Source organism: Hemitrygon akajei, chromosome 30 (genome assembly GCF_048418815.1).
Source record: "Hemitrygon akajei chromosome 30, sHemAka1.3, whole genome shotgun sequence".
NCBI classification, from domain to species: Eukaryota; Metazoa; Chordata; class Chondrichthyes; order Myliobatiformes; family Dasyatidae; genus Hemitrygon; species Hemitrygon akajei.
In genome coordinates, this window is record NC_133153.1 from 30,323,672 (window position 1) to 30,339,605 (window position 15,934).

General features: G+C 41.4%; 1 pseudogene; it reads left to right on the top strand.

Annotated features, from left to right (window-relative positions):
• Window positions 1-15,934, top strand: part of LOC140718919 (UDP-glucuronosyltransferase 2C1 pseudogene) — a 33,837-nt pseudogene that overhangs the window by 3,154 nt on the left and 14,749 nt on the right.

A 15,934-nucleotide genomic window follows, 5' to 3' on the forward strand; every position in this document is an offset into this window, starting at 1 on the left:
AATGGTAATGATGTTAATGGCTCCACAATCTTGCACAAAAAGGGTATTATGGAAGAGTGGCAAGGAAGAAGCCCTAGCCAAAAAAAAAGCATCTCCTTGGTCGTAAAAGCTTTGCAAAGCATCACTTGCAAAGACACTGTAAAGATGTGAAAGAAGGTCTTGTGGTTGGATGAGACTGAAGTGGAACTTTTTTGACTTCAACACTAAGCAGTATGTGGCATAAACCTAATGCTGCATATCAGCCAAGTAACACCGTCCGCACCGTAAAGGATGGTGGAGATAGCATCAAGCTATGGGGATATTTTTCAGAAGCAGGGACTGCAAATCTGGTCAAGATGAATGCTGCTAAATACAGAGAGATCCTGAATAAAAACCTGCTAGCCTCCACCAGAAAGCTTAAACTGGAGAGGAATTTCATCTTTTAGCACGACAACTCAAAGCACACTGTCAGATCAAGCATGGGTGGCTTCAAATGACGAAAATTGATGTCCTTGAGTGTCTTCGTCAGAATACTGACCTGAACCTGATCAAAAATCATTGGCAACACCTCAAGATTGCCGTTTGCTACTGCTCCCCAACTGACCCGGCACAGCTTGAGGAATTTTGCAAAGAGGAATGAACAAATCTTGCTCCATCATGTTATCCAAAGCAAATTGAGACTTGTCCAAAAAGACTTGGCTGTAACAGCTGCAAGAGGTGGTTCAACTAAGTAGTGCTCGGGGGGGGGGGGGGGGGGGGGGGTAGGTGGTGGATGAATACTTTAGAATGGCTGACATTTCAGCTTTTGTATTTTTAGTTTTTCATACTTTATAATTTTCTGGGGATTTTTTGTCTCTACTGTGAAAAAAGGAGCATGTGATCCACAAATAAAAAATCTCAGTCAGATTGATCAAAATCACTGGTTGCAATACCTATTTATGTGGGCGGGAAAGGGTTGGAGCTGAATGCTTTTACAAGGCACTGTATACTCACGATATGTTGTGCCATAGCAAATTTTCACATGCGTTTTCTCTGGGATACGTGTCTCTTGCTTAATTTTATATATTTTGATAGATGGGAAGGGAGAGTGCAGGCACTGGTGAAATGCTGTCTTACTGGTACAATGTACGCACTATCTCTCAATCTGTAGGACATGTTGGGTTAGTTCAGGAGGGAGGGAACACACTGCTCTTTTGGACAAGAAGAACCATTCACACCCACCTCTTCTTGGGTCAAACAGATGTATTTATTCAACTGATTTCTCATTTTGCAAAGGGGGAGAGAGGCTTGTTCACCTTACTGGTGTGATCATACACATTTCTCCCCCTCTCCCTTTCCCCCCAACCCTTCCCTCCCTCTCTCCCTCTTCTTCCCCTCCCCCCACTGGTGCCTCTGGAGGGGTGACTGCTTCCAGCACTTTCTGTTTCATTTCCATTTCCTGGTATCTGCTGCTTTTTATTCCAATGTTCATAATAGTGCTGGAATTTTAACCAACTCAGCAAAGTGATTCAACCAGTTATAAAGAATCTAGAGAAAATTTGTTCTGGTAAAATTTTGTTCAAAACATCAGTAGCGGCAGGAATACTGTCTTTGCCTGTGAAGGAATGTCTGATCACTTCTCAGCCTCAAAAAATCTCAACGTCTTATCTGTTTTAATTCCCATTTCACAAATAATTATTTTTAAACTGGTTTGCATATGACATATAAAGATTCCCTATATTTGTTGCATATAGATCAAAAAAGTAATTTGTGTCAATGACCAGCAGCGTTCGAATATGTGCTGGGGGCAGCCCAGTATGGAAGTAAGTGTCAGCATTCTTCCAGTTCCAGCATAGCATGCCTACAACTTACTAATCCTAATTAAAATGCCTGTGCAACACACACAAAATGCTGGAGGAACTCAGCAGGCCAGGCAGCACCTATGGAAAAAAGCACAGTCAACGACAGCAGTACAGAAGATTTAAACCTCTCAAGGTAGTCATCCCTCGAGAGACTTTGCTAATTTTTAGCATCTGCAGATTTTCTCTTGTTTCTGGTGTCCTGCCAAAGGGTTTCGGCCCAAAACATCGACTGTACTTTTTTCCATAGATGCTGCCTGGCCTGATGAGTTCCTCCGGCATTTTGCGTGTGTTGCTCCGATTTTCAGCATCTGCCTTGTTTCTAAAATGTCTGTGTTCGTAATGTGAGAGGAAACTGGAGCACTCAGAGGAAACCTTCCTGGTGTTGGGGAAAACATACAAACTCCTTGCAGACAGCAGCGGGAATCTTAACTGGCACTGTGAAGTGTTACACTATCTGCTATGCTACCTTGCCATCCATTCACACCACTTTATTCTTGCCCTCAGAATTAATTCCATCAAAAAGAATAATTAAGACTTGTAGATTCTATAGTTCTTTATCAAAAGAACGCACGGTAGCATATACGCAATTACAGCAAAGTGACCTGGACTCATTTCCCACCACTCTTGGTAAGAAATGTATATATTCTCGCTGTGACCGATGGATTTCCTTCAGGTGCTCCAGTTTTCTCTCACATTCCAAAGATGTATGGGGTTAATCGGGTGGTGCAGGCTCATTACTAGAAGGGGCTGTTACCATGCTGAATCTCTAAATAAAAATAACAGATCTGTAAAGTGAGAGAGGAAAATGCAAAGGAGAAAGAGATGCGAGGGGTATTGTTTTTTTACGCCGAGTACTAGGTGTACTGACATGAAAGAAGATGCAGTAGTGGTGTTTAACAGACATATAGACTGGCACATGAACACAGGGAATTGAGAAATATGGATCATAAGCAGACTGAAAGTTTTAGTTTAACTTGACATGGTCACCACAGACACTATAGGCCAAATGGCCTGTTCCTGTGTTCTAATATTTAAGGTTTCATTTTCTGATAAAATGCAACAGAGTTGGGTTCCAGAATAGATGATAATTCACCAAGAGCACCCAAATTCAAATGTTGAACTTGAAGTCAATGTGAATTCCTCACTATGTAATCCTGCTGTGATTTATCACAATTGTAATTAGCTTTTTGCTGGCATGGCAATATATGAGGTTGAGTGAAGTCTTTCATCAAAGATATTATTGCTTTTAGCATTGATTCAGTTACTTATGATCTTTTATGGAAAGTGCAGACATATAGCAGTGTATCAGTTCTATGTATGTCCTCGGTTCCTATTACTGTTTTTCAGGTGACGATGGCGTACGAGTGGGAGATCACAGAGAGACTTGGAGACAGTTCCTTGTGGAGATCATGCACCAATTTTAAAAAGGAAGTGGGGCCTATCATGTCTTGTCTGCTGAATGGGAGATTGCTTGGGTTATTAGTAATTTAGCACGGACCAATAAAAAAAAAGTGAGGTGTAAGTGGAGCGGCCATTATTAGAGTGGGCCAGGTTTAGAATGGGAGTCTTTGGCTCAGAGGGCTTGGATGAGAACAGGCAGAGGTTCTAAGAAAATTTCTAGTATTTTTTTTTCTCTTTCACTGTCTATTTGTATATAGCTGATGTGTTGAGAATGGTACCAGGGTTAGTGGCATGTTCTTTGTGTATTGGAGACTGGAAGATCTCCAATCTCCCTGATAACTATATCTGCATGAAGTGCATTGAGCTGTAGCTCCTTAGGGACCGTGTTAAGGAACTAGAGCTGCAGCTCGATGGCCTTCACACTGTATGGGAAAATGAGGAGATGCTAGGAGCTATGGGGAGGCCGTCACCCCAAAGTTGCAGGAGACAAGTACCTGAATGACTGTTAGGAGAGGGAAAGCGAATATGTAGCTAGTGTAGAATACCCTTGAGGTCCACAATCCCTTATCCGAAATCCTTGGGGCCAGTTGAATTTCGGAATTCAGAATTTTTCGGATTTCAGAAAATTGATAATTATATTGATTATAACCTATCTCAGTGTGGGTGGACTTTAGGACCCAGGGGAGCTCCGGGCCTATGCACATCCTTCCGTATACTTTAAATCATCTCTAGATTACTTATAATACCTAAAGCAATGTAAATGCTATGTAAATAGTTGTTATACTGTATTGTTTAAGGAATAATGACAAGAAAAAGTCTGTGCATGCTCAAACAACGAGTGCTGGAGAGAAAACTTACAGGTTTTCCTGATCCACGCTCTTATACAAATACTATTACAGTTTATTTATAGAGTAATATACTGATAAATGAAATAGTGGGATAATTATAGACTATAAATACACTAGTACATTTTATTTCCAACAAATACATTCAATAAAACATAAAAATATACAGCTTCAAATGAACCGAATCAAACACATGATAAAGTTGCATTACATCTGGCAAACAAAGCTAAATACTCTACAGGTACCTGATGGGCCAGGAACAGGATTTTCAAGTTATGAAAGCAGCACTACGACACACAGGGTTTTTAAAGACTTCTTAAAGTGTCATTTGTCTCATTAACATGTTTACATCTAAGCAATCTCTCTTTAACTGAGTAAACAGCCATAATTTCTTGCTCACTGATAAATGCACGTTGGTCTAGGCCAGCAATTAACTGATTACACATTTTCACCATATCGTCTGTGAGGAGGATTTTTTTCACCTGTGTTCACTGTCATCATCATCACTACTATCTTTGTGCTTATCTGCATTTAACACCATTTCAGCAATTTCCCCATCACTCAAGGAATGCACAACAGGTGCATCATTGTCAATGTTCAGCATTTCTTCGATGTCAGCTTCCTCTAACTTGTATACACTTTCGTTCGATGACATTTTAGCGTAAGTTACGAGGTTTGATATCATTATCTTCTCATTAGTGACATGAAATCCTTCAAAGTCTTGATGTATAGGTTCATTTACATCAAACATCGTTGTAGGCCAAGGTCTGTGTCAAGCAATTGTTAATGTTAATTTATCAACATCATTCCAACTGCATAAATGGCATCCTTAACATTGAACTCTTTCAGAAAGTCTTGGATTCCTACTCCTCTGTTGACTGCAGAAAGCATACAATTCAAAAAATAGTCTTTATACTTGCTCTTCATAGAGCATAAAATTCCTTGGTCACAAGGCTGTAATACAGATGTCACATGGGGGGGGCAAGAAAATTACGAAAACATTACTTTTCACAAGAAGTTTGGCAGGGGGATGTGCGGAGTAGTTGTCCAGGAACAATAAAATTTTACAGTTTTCATCCAGTCCAGCTTGCCTGCAATAAGCTTGAGCTGCTGGCACAAAGTGGTTATTGAACCAGTCAGAAAACACTTATCGGGTTACTCATGCTTTCTTGTTTGCATAATAATGCACAGGTAAATCGCGTATGCCTTTCAGACATCACGGATGTTGGCTTTTTCCAACATATGCCAACTTCACCTTGTGTGTGCCTGCTGCATTGGCACACCCAAGAATAGTTAACCGGTCCTTAGCATCTTTAAAACCTGTTGGTGTTCTCTCATCAGCCATTAATGTTTCTCTAGGAATGTAGCGCCAGTACAAAGCTGTTTCATCAGCATTGTAAATTTGTTCAGGGCAAAGTTTTTCTTCAGATACTATCTTGGCAAATTTGTCAATGTAATTTTCAGCTGCTTCATGATCAGCAAAACCTTTCACCACAGATTTTCAGATATTTTACACCATGATGCTTATTTCTGCAGCCAACCCTCTGAATATTGACACTCACCTTCAATGTTCAGTTCTTCATGGTGTATTCTAGCTTGTTTCATAATCAACATGCCATTTAGTGGCACATGTTCACTTAATAATAAATAATATAATAAATTGCAGTCAGTGAGATGAGTCGAAGTATAACATGGGGCCAAAATTGAAAATGGTGATGGGAACAGGACTGAAGGTGCTGTATTTAAGGTTTGATGTTGTGAACATCATTGAGTCATGGCTGAAAGATCATAGGAGCTTGATCTCCAAGGATACACAGGAAAGTTAATGAAGGCAAGGCAGTGGATGTTGTCTACATGGACTTTAGCAAGGCATTTGACAAGGTCCTGCCTAGGGGATTCAGGTTCAGTCGCTTGGCTTTCAAAATGAGGTAGCAAATTGGATTAGACATTGGCTTTGTGGGCAAAGCCAGGAAGTGGTAGTAGATGGTTGCCTCTCTGACTAGTGGAATTCCGCAGGGATCAATCCTGGATCCATTGTTGTTTCTCATCTGTATCAATGATCTGGATGCTAATGTGGTTAACTGGATCAGCAAATTTGCAGATGACACCAAGATTGGGGATGTAGTGGACAGTGAGGCAGATTATCAGAGCTTGCAACGGGATCTAGACCAGCTGGATAAATGGGCTGAGAAGTGACAGATGGAATTTAATGCAGACAAGTGTGAGGTGTTGCACTTCAGTAGGACCAGCAAGGGTAGGTGTTTCACAGGGCATTGAGGAATGCTATAGAACAAAATGATCTGGGAATACAGGTCCATAATTAATTGAAGGTAGTGTCACATGTACATAGGTTTGCAAAGAAGGCTTTTGACACATTGGCCTTCATAAATCGAAGTATTGAGTACAGGAGATGGAATGTTATATTGAAGTATTGCTGATGACTAACTTGGAGTATTGTGTGCAGTTTTGGTCAAATACCTACAGGAAAGATGTAAATAATGTTGAAAGAGTACGGGGAAAATTTAAAAGGCTGTTGCTGGGACTGTATGACCTACATTATAAGGAAAGATTGAAGAGGTTAAGACTTTATTCCTTGGAATGTAGAAGATTGAGGGGAGATTTGATAGAGGTATACAAAATTATGAGGGGGATGGATCAGGTAAATGCAAGTAGGTTTTTTTCCACTGAGGTTGGGTGGGCCTATAACTAGAGATCATGGGTTAAGTGTGAAAGGTGAAAAGTTTGAGGGAAACATGAGGGGAAACTTCTTCACTCAGGGGATATGTACGTGGATGGTCGGTGCGTGGACGGCTATGGTCCCAGTGAAGGTGGATGACAGTAGGCAGTTTAAGTGGGCTGGCATGGGCTAGAGGGGTCGAAGGGCCTGTTTCTTTGCTGTGCTTTTCTATGACTACAAATAAATAAATAATTCTATCAAATAATACTAATAAATAATAAATCAGGCTGGAAACTATATAGCTGGAATTTGAGGTGCTGCTCCTGCAACCGGAACTTGGTCTCATCATGGCAGTAGAGGAGGCCACAGATAGACATGTCGGTATGGGAATGGGAAGTCGAATTGAGATGGGTGATCATGGGGAAATCTTTGAGATGCTGCCAAACATGATTGTATCTGGTTTTGGGTTACAGCTTATCTCGGGCAAGGTCTAGTGGTCGCCAACCCGTCGATGGTGATCGACTAGTCAATCTTTGAGACTTTCCCAGTTGATCCCGAAAAAAAATGAAAAATAAATAGACAAATACTGTTGAGAGATTGTTTCCGGGTTGCGGGGCTTTAGTTCCACCCTTTCTGTCCAGTGCACATGCGTATAGCTCTCCCGCACTATACAGTGTAATTCACTGGTCCCCAACCACCGGGCCCCGAGCTGCACTTCTCCTCATTCCCTGTCAGCCCACTGTTGAACTTGAACCCACGCGAAGTCATCAGGCGACTAAGTGCAGTGATACCCTCGCGCCAGGGATCACCGGTTACCCTCGGGCGGCCGGCGGTAAGTGACGTCGCTATTGGCCTGGAGCGCTGCCTCTGAACCTGTTTAGCACACGGAATGTTCGTGGGGAACCCGGCGCTAAAATATTCGCAGACAACCTAATTCGGACTCTGCGTTTCATAAGTAACAGAGCAGCTACCGCGCTGCGATCTACTGAAACAAACATTTGTCGGCCGATAGATCCTACAAGGGGGGCGGGCAGGCACTCTGTCACACTCCCCGCTCGGTCGGCTGCACTCTCCGGACTGTGACCGCCGCAGCCCAGGTACGGGGACCTCTGGCCCTGTCTTTGTCCTTTCACCCCACCCACGACCAGCCGCACCTGGCCAAGGCGTCTGGCGGTGGGCGGGCGGGAGGCTGAGTTCGGGCCCGGAGGCTGTCTAATGAGGTAATGTCTCAAAACTGCTTCAGTACCCTGAGTCCAAGCACCCAGCACTTAAAGACGAACCCGCTGAGTTTGCTCAGCGGAAATAACGTGAACAAGCGGGACAGAAGCTGAGAGCCGCGAAAACTAGAATAGACTGGACATAAGGAACCTGCTTCGGGTATCAACCAACACACACAAAATGCTAGTGGAACACAGCAGGCCAGGCAGCATCTATAGGGAGAAGCACTGTCGATGTTTCGGGCCGAGACCCTTCGTCAGGACTAATTTCCAGCATCTGCAGATTTCCTCGTGTTTGCTTCGAGTATCACTGTATTCCGGTCGTGTTTAACATCCGCCCCCGTCGGCCGGTCCGCAAGAATATTATCAATATTAAACCGGTCCGCGGTGCAAAAAAAATGGGGTGGGTATCCCCGGTGTTTATATATTATTTCTACTTCTGGGTTGCGGGGTTTTAGTTCCCGTCTTTTCTGCCCTGGTGCACATGCGTGTAACTAATTAATGTGGGGTCGATCTTGCCTTAAGGCTGAGGTAGAGCTTGGGCTTAAAAAGGTTGGGGACCACTAGTTGTTTGTTTACATTTCAACGTAGCCTGTTGTAACAGCTATTGCTGGCAACATCAGCATTTACTGTTCAATGCTGGTTCCCTGGATCAGGAGCTCCTGCACTGTTTGCTTTCTGCAAGGCATCCTGTGGTAAATGTGTTGCTTACAAAGCAGTTCAATACAACTGGGTCATTTCTTTCTGTAGTGCCTAAGGTATATGTGGAACAGACCAGGCAAACAGGGCATTAGTTTACAATTATTTGTTATCTGCTCACCATTGTGATACTAGTTACTGAATTTTATTGCATAATAACACTAATGGGGCTTAAGTGTATCTTTTTCATACACCTTTCAATGTAATCACACCACTAGTGCAACAGGTTTGTTATACATGCTGAGAATAGTGGTTCTGCCTAACATTATAATGCCACTGTGCTGACTACCTGTGAACCATCTGACGAGCAGTGAGAATGACGGTGACCTGATTGAATCAGTAATGGCCCTGCTTATTTAACTAAACTACAAACCCACTGCCGCAATTGTAAGAGAGTCCGCAGTCCCCCACAGGACCTACCTCAGAGCTCACAAAACTGGAAAACAAGTCAGCAGCTACATTCCATTAGGAGTTTGGGGAGAATTTGGTATGTCACCAAAGACGCTCACAGATTTCTACAGTTGTACCACAAAGAGCATTCTAACTGGCTGCATCGCCATCTGTAAAGGGGGTGAGAGCTACTGCACAGGATCAAAATAAGCTGCAGAGAGTTAAGTCAGTTCCATTATAGGCTCTAGCCTCTGTTGTATCCAGGACATCTTCAAGGAGTGATGCCTCAAAAAGGCAGTGTCCATGATTAAGGACCTCCGACACCCAAATTATGCCTTGTTCTCATTGCTACCATCAGGAATGAGGTACAGAAGCGTGAAGGTACACACTCAACAATTCTGGAATGGCTTCATCCCCTCTGCCATCTGATTTGTGAATGGACATTGAACCAATGAACACTACCTCAGTACTTTCTTAATTTCTATTTTTGCACTGGTTATTTAATTATATATGTACTGTAATTCACAGTTTCTTTTTTCTGTTGTTATGTATTGCATTGTACTGCTACCGCAAAGACAAAAAAATTTCACAACATCTGCTGGTGATCCTAAACTTGATTCTAATTCTGATCCCAAAGACCTTATGAGAAGAAAAAAAATATATATTAAAAAGAGATTTTAAAGGATTTTAGCAACATTTTGGAAGTTGGAGGGAGTTCTGGTCAGGACCCTGAAACTGCACTATACCTTCTTGTTGGAAATTGCTGTTGCTGATGACAAAGTTATTCGTCATTTCTCAGCCCACGTTGACTATAGTTTGTTATGTATACGTTTGAGTGTCTCATTTGGAGTGGATGAAATTGATGATGACTGGATCCCAGGCACAGCCTGAGGAAATCTTGCAGTGATGTCTTGGAATGAGATGATTGAACTTCAAGAAAACAATATTTTTTCTTGTGTAATGATTCCAAGCATTGAGGACTTTCCTTTAATTACAATGACTTCAGTTTCACCAAGGCTCCTTGATGCCACACTTGATAAAGATGAGCATCATTAATCAGGTAATCATTAGGTTAATTGCAATCAATAGGACTGTAAACAGCTGCCTTCACTTTGCCGATCAGGTGCAGACTAACAGGATGGTAATTAATTGCATTCTGCTTTAACTGTGTTTATTACTTGTGAAAAAAAACACTTATCATTTATATGTAACCTTAAGCTAGCTGCTTAATCTAGGGGAAGACAGCTCCTGGCCCAGCCTAACTTGAGAAATCTTGTTTGAGTGGATGCTGTGTGATGTGTTCCCCTGTTACAAATCAGTACTATGAAATAACAAAATGTACCCAATATGCAATTAAATGATTGAGCTTGAAGTTCTTTATTTGACCATATGGTTAGTAAAGAAACAAAAAAGAAAAAGGGCCCATTCTCATTAAATAGTCCAATGTGCAATGTTGGAGCTCACGGTTTTCCTGTCTGTTTGATCTGCATCGATTTTTCCCCCCCTGGTGTTGACTCCCGACCCCATTTCAAGTCCACTCCGTCCTGCAGACTATGACTTCCCCATTCTGGCATCTTGTCTCTCCATTTTCCGCCGAACAAAAGACCGCAAAACCTTCGCTCGAGCCCACAAGAAAAACATCTCCCCTTCATTGGCCAGCACACATTCCCAAGCCCCCATTATCTCTAGTCATAACCCAAACACTGCGCTACAGAGAAACCATTACATTAGCAGGGAAACCTTTCCTAGATCATTACATATATTTAATTAATGTTTTTCTTATGAATGCTACTTATCTTATGTTAGTTAGTAGATACTACCAGTCCATCATAGGTTAAGTCCTCCCAACTGTTGAGCACCTCCACATGAAAACTGTTGCAGGAAAGCAGCATCCATCATCAAAGGGGATCCACTCGTCCCATCACTGAAATGTTCCCACAACCCGTGGACTCACTTTCAAGGACTCTTCCTTTCACATTCTTGATATTTATTGTTTATTTATTTATATTATTGCTTATTTTTTTGCATTTGCAGTTTGTTGTCTTCTGCACTCTGGTTGAACTTCTCAGTTGGACGATCTTTCATTGATTTTGTTACAGTTGCAATTGTATTGATTTGAGTATGCCCATAAGGAAATGAATCTCAGGGTTGTATGTGGTGACATATAAATACTTCGATAATAAAATTCACTTTGAACTTCAAAATGTGCCGTGATACTGCTGCAGGTTTTTTATTGCACCTGAACATGCAAGTACTTGACCATATGGCAGCAGACTTGACTGACAATAGACATTGTACTAGGATGTTTTTGTACAAAATGTCATTGAAAGATAACATGCAAAGGCTTCACACAATTAGAAAGACGAGTAGTATTTTGGCCTTTTAGTGTCTTATGCTGTTAATTCGCTCATGAGATGCATAACTGAAAGAGTGGATCTGTCAATGACAAAGCCAGTGAAGGAAACAATTATAGACTCTAGAGCTTCTGCAGGTGCTGGAAATCCCAAGCAATACACATAAAATGCTGGAGGAACTCAGCAGATCAGGCAGCACCTATAGAAATAGAGTCATAGAAAAGTACAGCAAAGGAACAAGCCCTTTGGCCTATTTAGTTTGTGCTGAACGACTTAAACTGCCTACTCTCATCGACCTGCTCTGAGATCATAGCCTTCGTATCTTTACCATCCATGTACCTATCCAAACTTCTCTTAAGCACTGAAATTGAGCTTGCATGCACAATTTGCATGGGCAGCTTGATCAGGAAGAAGATAAGTGGGAGAAAGCCATCTGGCCTGTCGAGCCTGCTCTGCCATTCAATGAGATCATCACTTATCTGACTATGGACTCATCTCCACCTACCTGTGTTTTCCCCAAAACCCTTAATTCACTACTATGCAAATATCTATCCAACTTTGTCTTAAATATATTTACTGAGGTAGCCTCCACTGCTTCATTGGGCAGAGAATTCCACAGATTCACCACTCTTTAGAAAAAGCAGTTCCTCCTCATCTCCATCCTAAATTTACTCCCCTGAATCTTGTGGCTTTGTCCCCTAGTTCTAGTCTCACCTGCCAGTGAAACAACTTTTCTGCCTCTATCTTATCTATCCCTTTAATAATTTTATATGTTTCTATAAGATGTTCTCTCATCCTCTGAATTCCAGCAACAACAATCCCAGACGTAGTCTAACCCCCTCATCTCTGGAATCAACCTGGTGAACCCCCTCTGCACTGCCTCTAAAGCCAGTATATCCTTCCTCAAGTAAGGTGACCAGAACTGCCCGCAGTACTCCAGATGTGGCCTCACCAGTACCCTGTACAGTTGCAGCATAACCTCCCTGCTCTTAAATTCAATCCCTCTAGCAATGAAGGCCAACATTCCATTTGCCTTTTTGATAGCCTGCTGCACCTGCAAAGCAACCTTTTGCAATTCATGCACAAGCATTCCCAAGTCCTTCTACAAAGCAGCATGCTGCAACCTTTTACCATTTGAATAATAATCTGATCTTCCATTTTTCTTTCCAAAGTGAATGATCTCGCATTTACCAACATTATACTCCATCTGCCAAACCCTTGCTCTCTTACTTAACGTATCTATATATCTCTCTGCAGACTCTCCGTATCCTCTGCCCAATTTGCTTTTCCACTCAATTTGGTATCATCAGCAAATTTAGATACACTACATTCGATCTCCTCTTCCAGATTGTTAATGTATATCGTGAACAGTTGCAGGCCCAGCACTGACTCCTGCAGCATATTGCTCACCACTGATTGCCAACCAGAGAAACACCCATGTATTCCAACTCTCTGCTTTCTATTAGTTAAACAATTCTCTACCCATGCTAGTTCATCACCACCAACTCTATGCATCCTTAATTTATGGATAAGTCTTTTATGTGGCACCTTATCGAATGCCTTCTGGAAATCCAAGTAACTAATGTCCATCTGTTCCCCTTGATCCACTGTGCTTGTTATATCCTCGAAGAACCCCAGTAAGTTTGCCAAACAGGACCTGCCTTTGCAGAATCCTTGCTGCATCTGCCTGATGGATCCATTCCATTCCAGATGCCTTGCTTTTATGTAATGATAGCTTAAACATTTTCCCAACTATAGATACTAAACTAACTAGCCTATTGATACCTGCCTTTTGCCTACGTCCTTTTTTGAACAGTGCCATGACATTCACCTTCTTCCATCCCGCCAGGACCTGCCTGGAGTTCAGAGAATTTTAGTTGCCTCAGTTATAACCTCTGCCATTTCTTTCAGTACCCTGGGATGCATTCCATCAGGTCTGTCTTTAGGCCCACAAGTTTGCTCAGCACTATCTCTTTAGTGATAGCTATTGTATCGAGGTCCTCACGTCCCATCACCTCCACATTTTCTCTCTTCGGCATGTTAAACCTGACCTCCACTGCGAAAACCAACACAAAATAGTCATTCATAGCTTTGGCCATTTTGTCATTACCCAATATCAAGTCTTCTTCTCATCCTCCAAGGGAACGACATACCCTTTGGCCTCCTTCTGCTTTATATAATTATAAAAACTTTTACTGTCCATTTTTATATTTTGTGCTATTTTATTTTCATAACCTAGCTTCCCTTTTTATTGCTGACTTAGTGGTTCTTTGGTGCTTTTTAAAGTTTTCCCAACCTTCCAGTTGCACACTACACTTGGTGACTTTGTATGCGTGAGCTTTTAGATGCCTTCCTTTATTTCCTTTGTCGTCCATGGCTGGCTCTCCCCACCCATACTGGCCTTGCTTTTAATTGGAACATAGCTCTGTTGAGGACTGTGAAAAATCTTTTATTTTAAAGTCTTCCACTGTTCCACAACTGTATACCAGTTTACCCTATCCAACTCCTCCCTCATCCTGTTGTAATCTCCCTTGTTTGGGCATAATACACTGGTTTTAGGTTGAACTATTGCACCCTCCATTTTTATGAGAAACTCAATCAAGCTGTGATTACTCTTTCCAAGAGGAACCCTAAGTACAAGATTGCTAATTTAACCTGTCTCATTGCACAGGACCAGATCTAATAAACAGTGGACGTTTTGGGCTGAGACCCTTCTAATTGGAAACAATGTCATGTCCTGTTGTCAGAATATACTGTTTTTAATCCAATACTGAAAGGAACAGAGGAGCTGAAACTGAAACCACATATCTCAAGGAGTCTAGTGGTCATGTGATGTCATGGACAGGTCTGGACACCAATCAGCTCAAACACCACCATGGCAATCCAGAAATTTGAATTCAGCTTTTCGTTACATAAAAGTATTAACAGAGGGTCAACATTACTTATTAAAATTCAAAGGATTAAATGTCCATTGTTCCTTGGCCAAATCAAAGATCATTTGGGAGTTGACCATACAAGCGGGTCAATAGTCAGATATCAGGTAAGGAAGCCGAGTTCTTTCTCTGAAGGACTTTGCTGCACTAAATGCATTTTTCAACATCTGGATGGTCACAAAGGGTTAATTTAATTAGACATTAAATTTTACCTTCAGGTAGCCATGCCTTTCTCCACTTCCTTAGCTATCAATCAAAATCTCAAAACTGGGAAAACAGAAATGTCCAAAGTACACAGATTATATCAATCTGTTGTATAAATACAATAAAACATTAATCATAAACCCTCATTTGATTTTAGATTACAATATTAAAAACTGACCTTTGATTTCAGCTTCCTCGTCTCTGGTTGGTACCTCGTCTCGTTTCAAGTCTTTCACTGCACTCAGATTTGGTTTTGGAAGTAAGTGAAAATTTATATTTTGTTGACAAAGACTAAGGTGAAACTTCAAATTTCACACATCTTTTTCAGATGTAGCTGAAATACCTTTCTGCATTTAAATATATTTCTAAATGGAATCGGAAGGCGTGGCACTGTTTAACGTGTAACAGAGCTTAACTTTCTGATAGCTTTAACCTGCAACCAGGCCAGTTAAACTCCAAGGCATGGCAATGAGTCTCACTGTGCATTACTATTCTTTATTCTCCCATCCACTCCATAATGTACTGGTTAGGCACAGGAGTACATTCAGCCAGAGACTCATTCCACCGAGATGCAACACTGAGCATCATAGGAAGTCATTCCTGCCTGTGGCCATCAAACTTTACAACTCCTCCCTCGGAGTGTCAAGACACCCTGAGCCAATAGGCTGGTCCTGGACTTATTTCCACTTGGCATGATTAACTTATTATTATTTAATTATTTATGGTCTTATATTGCTATATTTCTACACTATTCTTGGTTGGTGTGACTGTAACGAAACCCAATTTCCCTCGGGATCAATAAAGTATGTCTGTCCGTTTATGTTCATATATGTATATATATAATTCATATATATATATACACCAATTAACTTATCATCAGTAGCACTAATGACTACTTGTTTCTCCCATACCGTATTTTAATTTACTTTTCTTCACTCCTTAATAAGGTTTAATGTCCCTTGTTATAGCGTTTTTTGCTAAACAAAATCCAGTCGTGTAAGGGGAAAACATTAGGAAGGAATTTTTATTTAATTTAAACACAAGAAATTCTGCAGATGCTGGAAATGAAGAGTAACACACACAAAATGCTGTAGGAATCAGCAGGTCAGGCAGCATTTATGGAAAGGAATAAAGACCATTCATCGGATCAATGTATGTTGTTCCTTTCTGTGCCTGGTGCGCATCAGACGGCAACTTTGTCATTTCCTTAGCATTTTTACCATAATTGTGTATGGGCAGTATTTACACAGCATTTGCTCAAATCGAGGTTTCTTTAATTGGAATTCCCAATATTCCTGTTGGGTTGAACGTATCGACCCTAGGCGCATATTGTTTAGAAGAGTGGCCTGCTCACTGCTTTGTCACGTGGCAGCAGAGTTGGTTAATGAGTAAAG